This window comes from Pteronotus mesoamericanus, unplaced genomic scaffold (genome assembly GCF_021234165.1).
Source record: "Pteronotus mesoamericanus isolate MK-2021 breed Mesoamerican mustached bat unplaced genomic scaffold, CSHL_Meso_final scaffold_651, whole genome shotgun sequence".
NCBI classification, from domain to species: Eukaryota; Metazoa; Chordata; class Mammalia; order Chiroptera; family Mormoopidae; genus Pteronotus; species Pteronotus mesoamericanus.
The window spans coordinates 7,399,506-7,412,833 of NW_026555325.1; the positions used below are offsets into that span (position 1 = coordinate 7,399,506).

The window sequence follows — 13,328 nt, forward strand, 5'->3', positions numbered from 1 at the left end:
ATAATTAATCATGCCATTATATAAGCTCTAAATTCATAATAGTTCTATTACTGTTCAAAGCTGGCTTAAAGTGCACTGATAGTGGGTTCCTGACCCTTTGCAATATATCACCTCTATTCCTCCAATAAAAACATAGGCCTTTGCCTTTTTTGAACCAGACCCACACCTGATTATCTTACCATGTGGGTGAGTGAAACAAAATGTAACTTTTTCATAGATGAGCAATCGTGAAATACAAAAATACAACTTTTCTATATGCGTAGTTCTCTATTAGAGAAAGCTCAGAAGTGGTTGGAGTTAAACAGTAATTCAAGCTAGAATTCCTCCACATGAAAGCTTGAGGCCAGGAATCCCAAACCCCTCTCCCCAAACTCAACCCCAAACTGATCTGTGCAGAAAGAGAAAATGTATGCAGGAAGTTTATCCTCTCTTAGCCAAATAGATTCCTGGGGACTGAGTGTGGAAAGACCTGGGATGAAAGTTAAATTCTGAGGTTTCAAGAGAAAGCTTGATCTCAGAAATCCATGGACTGCTGTGAAGCACATGGCACCTGAACATTAGTGTCATCTTACGCGTTCCCTGACCTTGGAAGTTGAAGCATTGTACCAGTGGACACACTTGAATCTGAATTTTGGAGAATAGCAAATTTTTCAATGAAAGACACTATCAAGTTAAAATGTTCTTGATGGAGCTTCAAATGAAGGCAGACATATCGCCAGCTGCTACATCACCTATATTTGATTGTGAACACTATAGCACCTCTCATCACTTGTATCCCTTAAATTGTCTCAGTAGCTTGGTCTGAACAAGACAAATAAAGCCAAAAGGAGATGTACACTGAAGGGAATTCAGCGCATAAAGTCCAGAACAACCAGGAAAATGTTCCATACAAGTAGGTTATTCTAGTGCATTTGAATGTGTTTTGAATTTAAATTTGAATCTAGCTTTGAAACTGAGTCTGGAAGATATAGATGGCAATGGTTGCAGAAACAAATGGAAACATGGAGATTAGTTCAATTATATTTTAATAAGGTTTTCAGGTACTAAAACATGTCATTTTCAAATTTAACAATTATTATAAGAATAAAAGAATTGGATGGTGAAAATGAGGATCCTGAAACCTCGCAATAGTTAAAACACAAAAAGACTGACAAGAGACTTGTAAGACATATCCAAGAATTCTGAAGTGTGAAGTTTTTCTTTTAAAGATTTTATTTATTTATTTTTAAAGAAGGGAAGAGAGGGAGGGAAACATCAATGTGTGGTTGCATCTTGCATCCCCCTTGCTGGGGACCTGACCTGCAACCCAGGCATGTGCCCTACATTGGGAATCAAACTGGCGACCTTTTAGTTCACAGGCCAGCACTCAATCCACTGTGCCACACCAGCTAAAGCATGAAGTGTGAAATTTAGGAGTTAAAAAAAAAAAACATAACTAAAGAAGTTTGGAAGAGAAAATAACTACATAAATGATAGAGAAGAACTTCCCCACATGTATGCACATGCATGTGCACACACCTATCCAACAATGTTTTGACAAAATTGCTCGTTTCTAAAAATAGAAAAAACTCTAAAGGCAAAAAGAACAAGTTATCTACAAAAAAGAAAAAAGAAAAAGAAATTCTTCTGTCCTTGAGCTTTTTTTTTCTTTTACAATGACAAAGGAAAGGAGTATGTGAAATAACATCTACAGACTACTGAAAGAAAAAAATTGGAATCTAATTGTCTATATCCAACTCAGAATTATTCACCTGCCAGAAAAAAAGAAGCATATTTGTTGATATTTAAATATTCAAAACAATATTATTTTATATCCATCAGAGGAAATATACTCAAGAATGGATTTAAAATAAAATAACAACAACAAAAAAATGGAACAGATTTTTCAGGCATCATTATGGAGGATGATGGTCAAGAGGGATCCTCTGAGCAGGAAAAGTCAGGTTTGTCATTCCTGTCCTTCAGCGTTTGTGCATGTGTTATGTCAGGGGCATGATGCTTTAATTTTCTGAATGTTAATATTGTCATTATTGCAGTTTTACTCCAGTTTACCGTAAATTAGGGATAAGTCATAAATACCAGAATATTGAGAAGCCATATTTGTAAAAAACAAGAAGAATACACATATCCAAAAGTTGCTGCTTTTCAGAAAGGATCTTTAATTTGGGTGGATTTTGGCTTATCTCCTTTTGGAAATAGGGTTATTGTGTTTTAACTGCACATGGAATACTTGAATTGGGTCCATGGGCACAGGTTTAGGGTTATGTGTTTGGGGGGTGATTGCTTGTGAATGCCAGAGGTCAAATTATAGGATATAGTAAATATGCTGCTGGGTCAGGTTACATCCTTTCACTTGGGAGCAACTCAAGTCTTACTCTATACTAATTCTCTACTCAACTGCTTTCCATCTGAAGTTATTATGTTTGTGGATTATGCATCTATATCAAGGTTTTGATATGTTTTATATTCATATCTGCTTGTTTTGATTTTCATTTTCTTACTTTTTAAATAACCTAAAACACACTTATTCCTTTACAGTTTTATGTAGAGAAAATTTATCACATGTTTAATCATTGTGTATGTCTTTCCTAGTGCTATACTACTTGATATAATTTGAACTTTAATTTTCAGGCTTCTTTTGAGAATGAGAATTTTATGTGAATTATTCATATTCTCTCTTTCTTCCCACTCTAATTGACTTACCCAAATCATGCCCACCCACTCACCCCTCACTATTTTCAAAGCCCTGTGTCATAAGTCTCGTAGCCTAATTTGTAAGTGGTACTTTTGTTTCCTATAGGAGCCAAACTTGTATCCTTTCTTTTTTCAACCCTATCCAGAGTTCTGTAGACGTGTAACTTCAGCCTTTTGTTTGTCTGTTTGTCTGTTTTCTATTTCATATCCACAGAAATATTTGTCTACTTTTTTATCCAAATTTTGATTATTTTGTCTTTTATTACATGGTCTATTGTTGATTTGGGGATCCGTATAGTTCATGGAAGTTTTCCTATCCATGCTTTCATCACATATACACTATTTTTATATCCTTTGACACATTCCTAATCCCAATTTCTTCCCTCTATAAGTACCTGTTATTTTGTCCACAATTTACATCCTTCCCAAACCACTATCCATGACTGGCTTACATCTATGTGGATTTTTGAATAATATATACTATGTGTCTGTGTGTTTTATGCTTTTAAATTGTATTATGCAATATATCTCATTTTGTAATATATCTCAAAATGTCATGGTTCTGGCTTTTACCAAACATTTCACTCTTGATATCTACCTATTATGACATAGGTAAATCTTGTTCTTTCCATTGTTTTATAGTATTCCATCATATGCATATCATATATTTGTCTATTAACTTCCTTTCCTTGGCAGCATTTCTAAATCCTTTCTTTGCAAAGCATGCTGAGGTGAACATCATCATACATTTCTTTTCTTTTCTTTTTTTTTTTTTAAATGTGGGAGTGTTTCTACCAGAGATAGAACTGATTTCCAGATGGACAGGAAGAGCTATATCTTTACCTCTGGCAATGACTGGATGTCTGATTTTTGACTTGGCCAAGGTAAGGGCAGTGGACTTTAAAATGTTCTATTTATGGTCAAAATTCCCCTGATGACAACCTAGATTACCTTCTGCACTGAAACTTTGTAAATGGCTTAACCAGTTAAATGGGTCTGGCTTGACTACTTAAAAAGCCACTGAGTGCTTTTGGAGGGAGTTCTCACAAAGACAAAATTTTTCATGCAGGCCTTGGCAGTTCAAGTCAAATACTCAGCCCAGTCCCAGTATGCAGAGATTAGGCCAAAAGGGAGTTCATACTGTGACTGTCTTCTAGATCCCAGAAGCTTGCCTGCATTCTCTAAATAAAAGCCTCAAGTTGGTGTACTTTTGTGGGTCTGGTGAGTCAGTTTCAATACCTGAACTGGTAACAATAATATAGCTCCAGAAGTAGGATTGCTGTGTCATTGGGTATGTTCCTGTTTCATTTCAACAAATTACCAAGAAAACCCTCCAAAATGTCTTCACTAGACCTCTTTTCCTCATTCTCTCCAGTTCTAGATGTCATCTGAATTTTTAATTTTTTCAATGTGATTGATGTAAAAGTTATATCTTTAAAGTGTATGTCTTTTTAAAAATGTATTGCCTGTTCAGGTTTTTCCATTTTGAATTGCATGCTTTAATCCCTTACTCATTTTCTTTTTGTTCTCTGTCTATTTTCCTGAGGAACTCCTTAAATATTATTGATATTAAACTTTTTCTAATTTCTTACTTTTCTGTTAGCTAGACCTAATGTATCTCCACTTCAGTTTCTTCCTTGGTAAACTAGAAACAGTAATAGTAATTATAACTCCTCTTTTCCCTCTGAGGATTAAATGAGAGAATGCAGATAAAACAGTAGTACAATGTCTGACACTTAGTGAGGATTCAATACATAGTAGTTTTTTAATAAACCTTTTTCAAATTAAACTAATATTTTTGTTGGATCTAGATATACATGTAAACTTAGATTTATATTTAATTTAGTCTTATGTTTAATTTATATTTAATTTGAATGGTTTGTCTTATGCTACATTTAATTCTGGACCAAAATCTCAGGCTAGATACAGGATGTTCAGAGTGTATGCTGTAATGATAGATGGAGGTGATGTGGCTGGGAAACCAGGCACCATTACTCTGCTCTTGAACTCACATTAGCCTGGCACTCTTGCCTGCGTGGGAAGCGACCCTGTCCTTAAACCTGACCCACCTTTCTGCAGCACTCACCTGACCTGCTGCTGATTGAGGGACCCGCACTCTCTGCATTAGGCCACAATTGTGTTCATTGAAGCCGCTTGTTTATATTTTCAAAACTGCAGCACTTTAATCATTGTTTCTCTTTCCCCTAGTGCACAATTTATCACCCAACATGAAAAAATATTTTGAAAAAAAAAAGACACTATAAATTATAATGTCTAAGTTGTGTCTGATTTTTTTTCTTTTTCTTTTTCTTATTTATTTATTTATTTATTTTTTTACTGGGGAAGAACAAACCTGGAAGGGCAAGAAAAAAATTGCACTGCTAATGTCATGATAGGAACTAGAATCATAGCTTCATAAATTCATGAGGCAAAATGGTTCCAAAATTTTGTATTATAGATATTGGCAAAAAGAGGTAGATATGAAAAATGGAGAAAGTGAACTGTTATTATAAGTGCATGGAGTTTTCTCTTAGTAGAAACTTTTCCTTTCAGTTACTAAATAAATTCTGTAAGCATTGGAACTATTTCAGAAGTTCTCAGGAAATGATTATTAAAGTAAATTGCTAGTTTTTGATAAATTCTCACTCCAGTGTCCTTTCTTGGCTCTTTCAATCAATACCTCTATTCTTGGCCATATTTTTTACTAGCAAGTAGTTCTGGGGAATATTTTATATTCACATATCTATATCAGATTAGTCTAAGGTACACATTGTCTCTGGCTGTGTATGCTCAGTCTAGGTCAGTAAAAACATTCCACCTGTTAAAATTAGTTCCTGAAGTACTCTTATAAGATGGGGAGACACATCAAGGCACAGAGGAAAAGAGGATTATGTGAGCTTCATTGGCCGTGACTGGCACAGGCAAGAGAAAAAGGAGCAACTTTATGTGTGTGTAGACCCTTCTCTAGAACCCTCTCTGACTTTCCCCAAGTTGGAACATAATTACACTCTCCCATTTCTCTCGGGATATACTTTCAGAATACTTTGAAAAATTAATTTTAATCATGTTCTCTGGAGATCTAATAGATTAAATATAAATGTGAAAAGATGGCTTTTTTGGGGAAACTTCAGACAAGCTAAGGAACTTTATTAATCAATAAATTTAATTAATTAATCAAGTAGATTACCAGGTATTATGGATTTAGAGACTGCCCATGTGCTAGCTAGGCCTTTCCAAACTAAGTTAACCTTCTTAAGTATGTTAGTGAGCAATAAGGTGTCCTTGGAGTTTTGTTTGGATTATTAACAGGGACCTAGAATCACCCTTTTCTGTAAACTGTTATGTCAATGGGCTCAAGTTTCACAAACCAAAGTGTTCCTTTTGTTGTGTTGTGCTCTAATTGTACTGTAATTCAGATATAGAGAGCAAGAAGCAATAGTAATAAACACATTAGTTATATCTCATAAATAACGAGAGATTCATTTAATAAGCAAAGACTCTGGGTCAACTTTTAAGCAAAGAAGCAGAGTTGCAAAGAATAAGATTTTCATAAAATTTCTTTGGCAGAAAAATATAAGCACAATATTTTTGTGGGAATACACTGGAAAGAATTAATTCTTACTGCATGTGTATATTTTCCCAAACACGCCTATGATGGCTCATAACAGAGGCAACGTTATTTTTGAGAGTCGGCTGTGAGGATGTGATAATGAAGAAAGTAGCTCCGATAAGGCACATTCCTTTTCCTATTGCCTTGACAGCTAGAGTTTAATAGTGGGTGAATATATTTATTAACCTTAAAAAAATTATGTTGATTTTATTGGTGAGTTTTTTCTGTTTTATTAAAATTGCATACCTGTATAATGCGTTACTTATATAAATTTGTTATAGTAAAATTATAGACTAAAATATAGTCCAAATCCTTGAAATTAAAGAATCTCAAAACTTAAAAAAGATTTTAAAATTAAACATATTATGTGTGTGAAATAACTTTCTTCTTTGTCCACTTCATGTGTGCCTATTTATCCTAAGGTCCCATATTCATCTCCAGTAATGTTGGGTCAAGACTGTAAACAGAACCCCAGGTTCATGATTCAGAGTTTTTGTTTGTTTTTGTTTGTTTGTTTTTAATTTTCTATTCCATTGACACAATGCTTCTTTTGCCCTTTATTACAATCAGTGATGTTTTAATATATTTAATTTATGAATTTATCTGGTTAATAATAGATCCTAGTGAATGGAGGCAATGAAAAGGCAATCTAAATAATTAATTAATAATATTTCAATATCTACTATGGTAGAAGCAGTAAAGAAAGATAAAACCTCATGCTCAAGTAACAAACACTTTAGAAAGAAGGTAATCATGCATACAGATAAATTGAGAACTCAGCCTGTGCTTAGGGCTATTAAGAGCAGTACAAAAAGTGCTATAAGTACAAGAAAAAGGGACACAATTTTATTAGTAACTAAGGAAAATACTGTGGAATAAAACTGGAAGAGAAGAGGCAAAGAAGATTGAGAAAAGAGATTAACCTGAGATACTTACTGCAAAAGAAGTGATAGAAACAAGAGCTTATAATATAGGGGCCGTAAGCAGAGAAGACAGTTTGGATTTGCCAGTTAAGAAATCATCAGAGCTTTACCAGAGAGGAAGTTCAGTAATACAGTGAAAGTGGAAGTAAGATTTAAAAGGTGCTGGCGATTAAGGAAGCACATTAACGGCATCTCTACTCTGCTCTTCTTTCTAACAGCAAGAGAAATCTAAGAAGAAAACTTATAAAGTGAAAAAGAAAACTCTCTTTATTAATACAGGTAATAGCTGTAATTCCAAACCACAAGTTAATTATGAAGAGTAGCTGCTGAATGCAATAGAGTTCATAACAACAAGTCTGGGCGTAGGGAGTGTACGCGTGTATCATGTGAGCCCTGGAATTCTCTCAAGGCATGTGACATGGTCCAATAGGATGCAGGGATAAATACCTTATCCAGAGCAGTAATTCTGGAAAATTGGACAGGCTTGGGAGCAATCTCTAAACTCCATCCCACACTGAGTATTGGAAAGAGACATAAGACTGGAGAAGGAAGTACAGAGATCATCCATTGTCATAAGAAATTGCCATCAGTAGGGCAGTGGAGGAAAGAGCAGCAGCAATTTGCTATATACACAATAATGAGTTAGCTAAGTCATCTCACAACACAAAACCCTGTGTCACCTGGACCTCAGCTTTAAGACATGTTGGTTTATTGCATCAACAAGAAAAAAGAATTAAACCATATTGGGTAGATAACTCCCCTCATACCTCCCCAACACCTCAGTCATGCTTTTGAGTTATAGAAGACTTTAACTCTCTCAAAAAACATAATCAGTTAAATAAAATACCATAGGAAGCATTATAAAACAGACAATAATAGACTAGACTATAAAAGGAGGACTAAAATTTAAGATAAAAATTCAAGTTGATTTTTGGAAGAAGCAATCAAGAGAGAAAAGAATATTTAAACCAGAAGGAGGTAAACTGCATAAATGAAAACACAGAGGTGGTGGGAGTTGGAACTAATTCTCCTACTGGGTTTAATGTAGCTGGACTATAGCACCCATGAGGAAGAAAGACCCAAAATGAGACTCCAGAGGTAAAAATTGGGCAAAACACAAAGAACATTGTAGAAAATGTCGAGAACTTCATACTTTTCGGATACTGTTTTAAATGGCCTTTTATGATCATTTTAGACATGTTTGGAAAGGTTAATGTGTGGATAACTTGATTATATAGGAAAATATAAAAACAGAGAAGCATGTTAGGAGACTGCCCAAAGGAAATCACAAGGTGACAACAGGTCAGACTGGGACAGGCAGTGATGGTGGACACAGGGTGGAGGAAATGAATAGGCAGTAGTACTTGGACAAAGAGTTTCATACTTAATGTAAAGTTCCCACAGGGATGCTAAAGATAGAGCAAAAAACTCCATTTTAATTCTAGCAATCAGAGCAAAACATAGCACAATTCAACATAGTTTGCCAAAAACTAAAATCTGAATGGTATTGCTCCAATGGTTTCTCAAAGTAGGATCGTGTTTTGAGGTAGAATACAATAAAGTGAATTTCATGCTTCTGCTTCTTTTATTCCCTGCCGTTCACTCAAAAACAGAAAGACAAATTGAAGTTCTAGAAGAACCAATTCATTAAGAAACAAAAGAAGTTGGGTTCACGGATATAGTCTGATGATATAGTCTGATACAGTCTGATCAAATCACTGAGAAGTCAACTAATTTCACCGTGTTCCTTTAATTGCCCCTATCTGAGGATATTCATTCACAGAATGTCTTTCCTTGCTCCAAGGATATGTGTGTTTAGTGGAGGGAGAATATACTTAATATCACTTCTTTCCTATGTTCTTATTTCCTACGTTATGTATTTCATTTAATAGAGTATCTCATTCCACTATACACTCTCTCTTTTTCCCATTAAATCACACTGTGCTGAACACAAACTCCATTCTTTGATTCCCACCAAATATAAAACAGACACTAGAAATGTGGTTGGAATTTTAGTAAAATAAAGCTCATATTGCAGAACAGTATGGTGAATAATCCTCAAGCTTCTTTGTCTCTCTCTTCTTTCTTGGCGGGTCACTTTCCACCTGCAGGAATCTTAACATTGTTTCCAATTTAAAATGGCAGAGAAGGTGGTTTGACTTTGAGTGGTGGACACACAGTTCAATATACAGATTTTATATCATAAAAATGTACACTTGAAACCTATATGATCCTATTAACCAATGTCACCCTAACAACAAATAAATAAATAAAAGAGTAAACAAAATGGAAGCAAAATGGAAAAAAAAAAGTTTCTTTTTCCCCACTCTTAGTTATATTCACTTTACAGAAAAAGCTGCTTTAGAGTAAAGCTTTGTGTTGGTTTGAGTTTTTTCCTTTGTACTCAAAGGATTAAGTGGGCAAAAACTTGCCTTAATCTTTTGGAAATATTAAATCATTGTTGAGTCACTACATACAGCTTTCTGCCTCACCCAGAGGATAATAATAAGGTCAAGTTGGAGCAGAGTATTGGAAATCATTTCATGTTAATGTAAAAAGATAATGATTTATTTTGGTATAACAGCATAATATTCCATTGTGATTTTTTTTTTTTGACCAGTCTCTTATGCTTGGACATTTAGATAGTTTCCAATGTTTTGCAAATAAAAATGATGTTACACTGAAAAAATAAAAATAAATAATAAACTAGTAGATAATGACATTTGTAAAGAATCAGATAGTATACAGTCATTTTGTTGTGTTTGAAGGCATATGAATATGGGCATATTTATATAGAGAGAGGTATTAAAAGAGAGATGCTTTGGCTTTGGGTTCATATGGTGGCAAACACTGAAGACAAACTTGTCCTCTCATTCAGTGATCAGCCTGTTTTTAGGAACTACTATGTACAAAGTCAGTGGAGAATGTTTGAGGCAGATAAATCTTGTACCAGTACCCCAAAAGCAGGTTTAATAGGAAACTACACCTTAGGGTTCCAAATCCAGTCCACCGAGCATAGGTACTGTTATGCTTTCGGGACATCTCTTCAGGAGCCTGAGGGTCATTCATCACCTCAGCCACTATTCACACAGAGCTCTTGTGACTTCTACATGTCTCTGATAAGCCATCCAGACCATGTGAGACTGTTATGTGTACTTCCACATGTAGTCACCCCAAGATATGCTGGCCCCGAAATTTCAATGCAAACAATTCAAACATATAGCCACCTGTATGCTCACCCTCTAAACACATTTTCAATATCCTCTAAAGAAATTTTGTTTTCAAGTGTTCTTCTAATTCAATTTTTAAAATGTCTATTTTACTAAAAAGGATCTATTTCCTCCAGATTATAAAAACTAATTTTATAGAGTAGGATATGATTCTTATATATAAATGCAAGTTCAAATTTCAAGTTATGGATATCCTTTTCCACTTACTATTTAAAAACATTAAAAAGTAGATTATTTTGCTAATTCCAACTCTTCATGTAAACAATCAGACATTTGGGTAAATTTACATGTAATCATGTCATAAAGAACTATTAAAGTTCCCCTGCTAGAAAACAATACATTGTCTTAAATATCTCTGTAAATTTAACAGTGAGAGAGGAATTTTGATCTAGGAAAAAGTGAATGGGTTATAAGAATTTTAGTTTCTAAATGAATTTTAATCACCACCTGACAAACTGCCTATAATGAACCTTTGTGTTTTTCTCAGAAAAACAAAAAATACTACATATGGAAGTGTGGGGGTCACTTTGTGTGGTATCAGGAACTGTGGCCCTGGTAAGCCAGGCCCTGAAAGGGGTCTGTAAATCTCACCGGACTGCAGGGAATGCTGGGAGGCAGGCATGCCCCAATGCTAACACCAAGGGCACCCATTCACTCCATTGAAGCTTGCTCTGCTTTGTACGGCCCTAATAAGGAAAAATCAGGAAAGGAGAATACTGTGTCTTCTTGGAAGTTTAGGGAATGCCAGTTCTGGTTCTTGCAGCTATGACCCAAGCAGAGGTGAGACACCAGAAGCCGAGCGTGGCCAGGGGCAAGCAGCATGTAAGAAAATTGGTGTCCCCGAACATGTTCATACCTTGGATTACAATAAACAAATCAAGCAAGATGTGCAGGCAAGTGTATCCTGCTCTGCAAAGCATGCAGCTGTTGTTCTGAGAAATAGCTTTCCCCAGCTTGGGGGGTGAGTAATGATTAACAGCATTGGCCTCGTGTATGGGGAAAATATGACTAAAAGCACTCAGAGAGGCTTGGTCAGAAGCACTCTCTGCCTAGCGATGCTCCCCCTTTCTCTCTTCAGGTTCATTAAGTTCCTGTGCCTGGAAAGTTCTTTCATCTGTTTCTGGGGCCTGGCTATACCAGAAGCTTGGCATAGAAGAAAGGAAAGACCCTGCCCATTACTGGGAAATTTTTCTAATAATGAAAATATATACCTTACAGGAAGAAGGGAATAGATTATCTAAATAAAACCTAGTGATTTGCTGGTACGTTAATTTGCTTTGCTTTCCCTGACATAGAAGTGAGGGAGAGGGAGAAGAGAGAAGGGGAGGGGGAGAGTAGAGGAGAAGGGAGAGGAAGGGAAGAAATGGGACAGTAGAGAGAAGAGAAGGGGAGAGGTAGTGCTAGAGGGAAGGCATGGGGGAGAGGAAATGGGGACAGAAGAGGAGGGGAGGAAACGGGGAGGGGAGGAGGGTGAAAAGGAAAAGATAAAGGGAGGAAAGTGGAGGGTAGAGAAGGAGGGAAAAAGAAAGGAGAGGGAAAAAAAGCAGAGAAGAGAAAATTTTTGGTGTGTGTCTTCTGTTCTTTATATTTGTCCCTACCTGTATAAAGACAGTTATGCATTCATTGGCTTCAGAATAGAAATTGCTTAATAAGAAAGTCCTGAGCTGGCTTTTGAGAAAGCTATGTTGTGTTATATTACGTAACCCCAAGTGGAAAGGCAAAGAGTGCTTGGGCATGCAGGGTGGTGGGGTAGGGAACGTTCAAAGGGAATTCAAATTTAAAGAATTCAAAAGGAAGAAAGAGAAGGAAGACAACAGACCAGCCCCAGGGTATTTCCCTGTGGTTGAAACATCTGGTAAATTTTCATCACCCACTTGAAGAAGATAGGAGAGTCCCAATAATGACTCAGATTAAATTTCTGTCTACAAAAATGAGAAATGAGCGCTTAAAAAGCTTTTATTTCATTTAAACAATAGATTAATGTGAGATTTTCTATGTACTAGAGAGAAAGAAAATAATTTCCCTTTAACTTTCTGAGTTCTTAGCTGGGATCCCTGTGATAAAGGACAGATTAACAGAAAAAAAGAAGAGGCAAGTTTATTAACATGCGTGCTTCTGTCATATGTATATGGGAGATAAACAGGAACATTGAGTTACTAAGGTTGCTTAAAATTCAGACTTAAATCTCATCTTGATGGGGAAAGGGAAGAAATGAAGACTTTTGAGGGACAAGCAAATGATTTTTAGGAAAGACAAATGAGCTCTGGAAGAAGAAATGAGAGGTATGAAGTTTGTGGCAAAGTTTGCCTATGTGTGATGTCCACTTGTAATCCTTCCTGTGATAAGAATCAATCTTCCCTGGTTGATGAAACTCCCAGGTAGAGTATTTATGACTATTTGCTTCCTTTTTGAGGATCTGTCTTTAGGTAGATAAAGGGAGTTCAGAGACAGACTCTGTCTTCATTTTCTGTTTTTCAAGTGCCTACTGCTCAAAATAATTAATACACCAAAGCAACATATTTTGAAATAGCAAGCTCTAAATACATAGTCATGTTTTGGGGTGGCATATTCTGTTACCCTTCAGTACGCAAGTTTGAGAATGCAGTTTTTCATCTATTTTCCCTCAACCTGCCTCTGGGGTTGTAGTTTTTTTTGACTTCTACAAAATACTTTTAATTGTGAGACCTGAACTGGCCACCAAGCTTCACTCATTTTTACTTAAACTCTCCTTACCCGTTTTTGCTTAGAAAACATTCAGAAATAGAGGATCACGATTGTATTTGTAGCCTTGGGTTCTGAGACATTTTGATACACTGAATTTAATTTGGTTCATAATACAACAAACAGCCATTGAAATCTACATTAGCTCTA

General features: G+C 35.7%; 1 protein-coding gene across 2 annotated transcripts in view; it reads left to right on the forward strand.

The window, feature by feature from the left end:
* The window catches only part of KYNU (kynureninase), a 166,869-nt gene that overhangs the window by 44,154 nt on the left and 109,387 nt on the right, over positions 1 to 13,328 (forward strand). The window contains exon 1 of one of the 2 annotated variants that reach the window (XM_054562757.1): positions 11,661 to 11,719. The exons of the other annotated variant lie outside the window; for it this stretch is intronic. The gene's annotated coding sequence lies outside the window, so the exon portion shown is untranslated. Of the gene's footprint in view, positions 1 to 11,660; positions 11,720 to 13,328 lie in introns of those variants that run through there. 2 annotated transcript variants of the gene reach the window in all.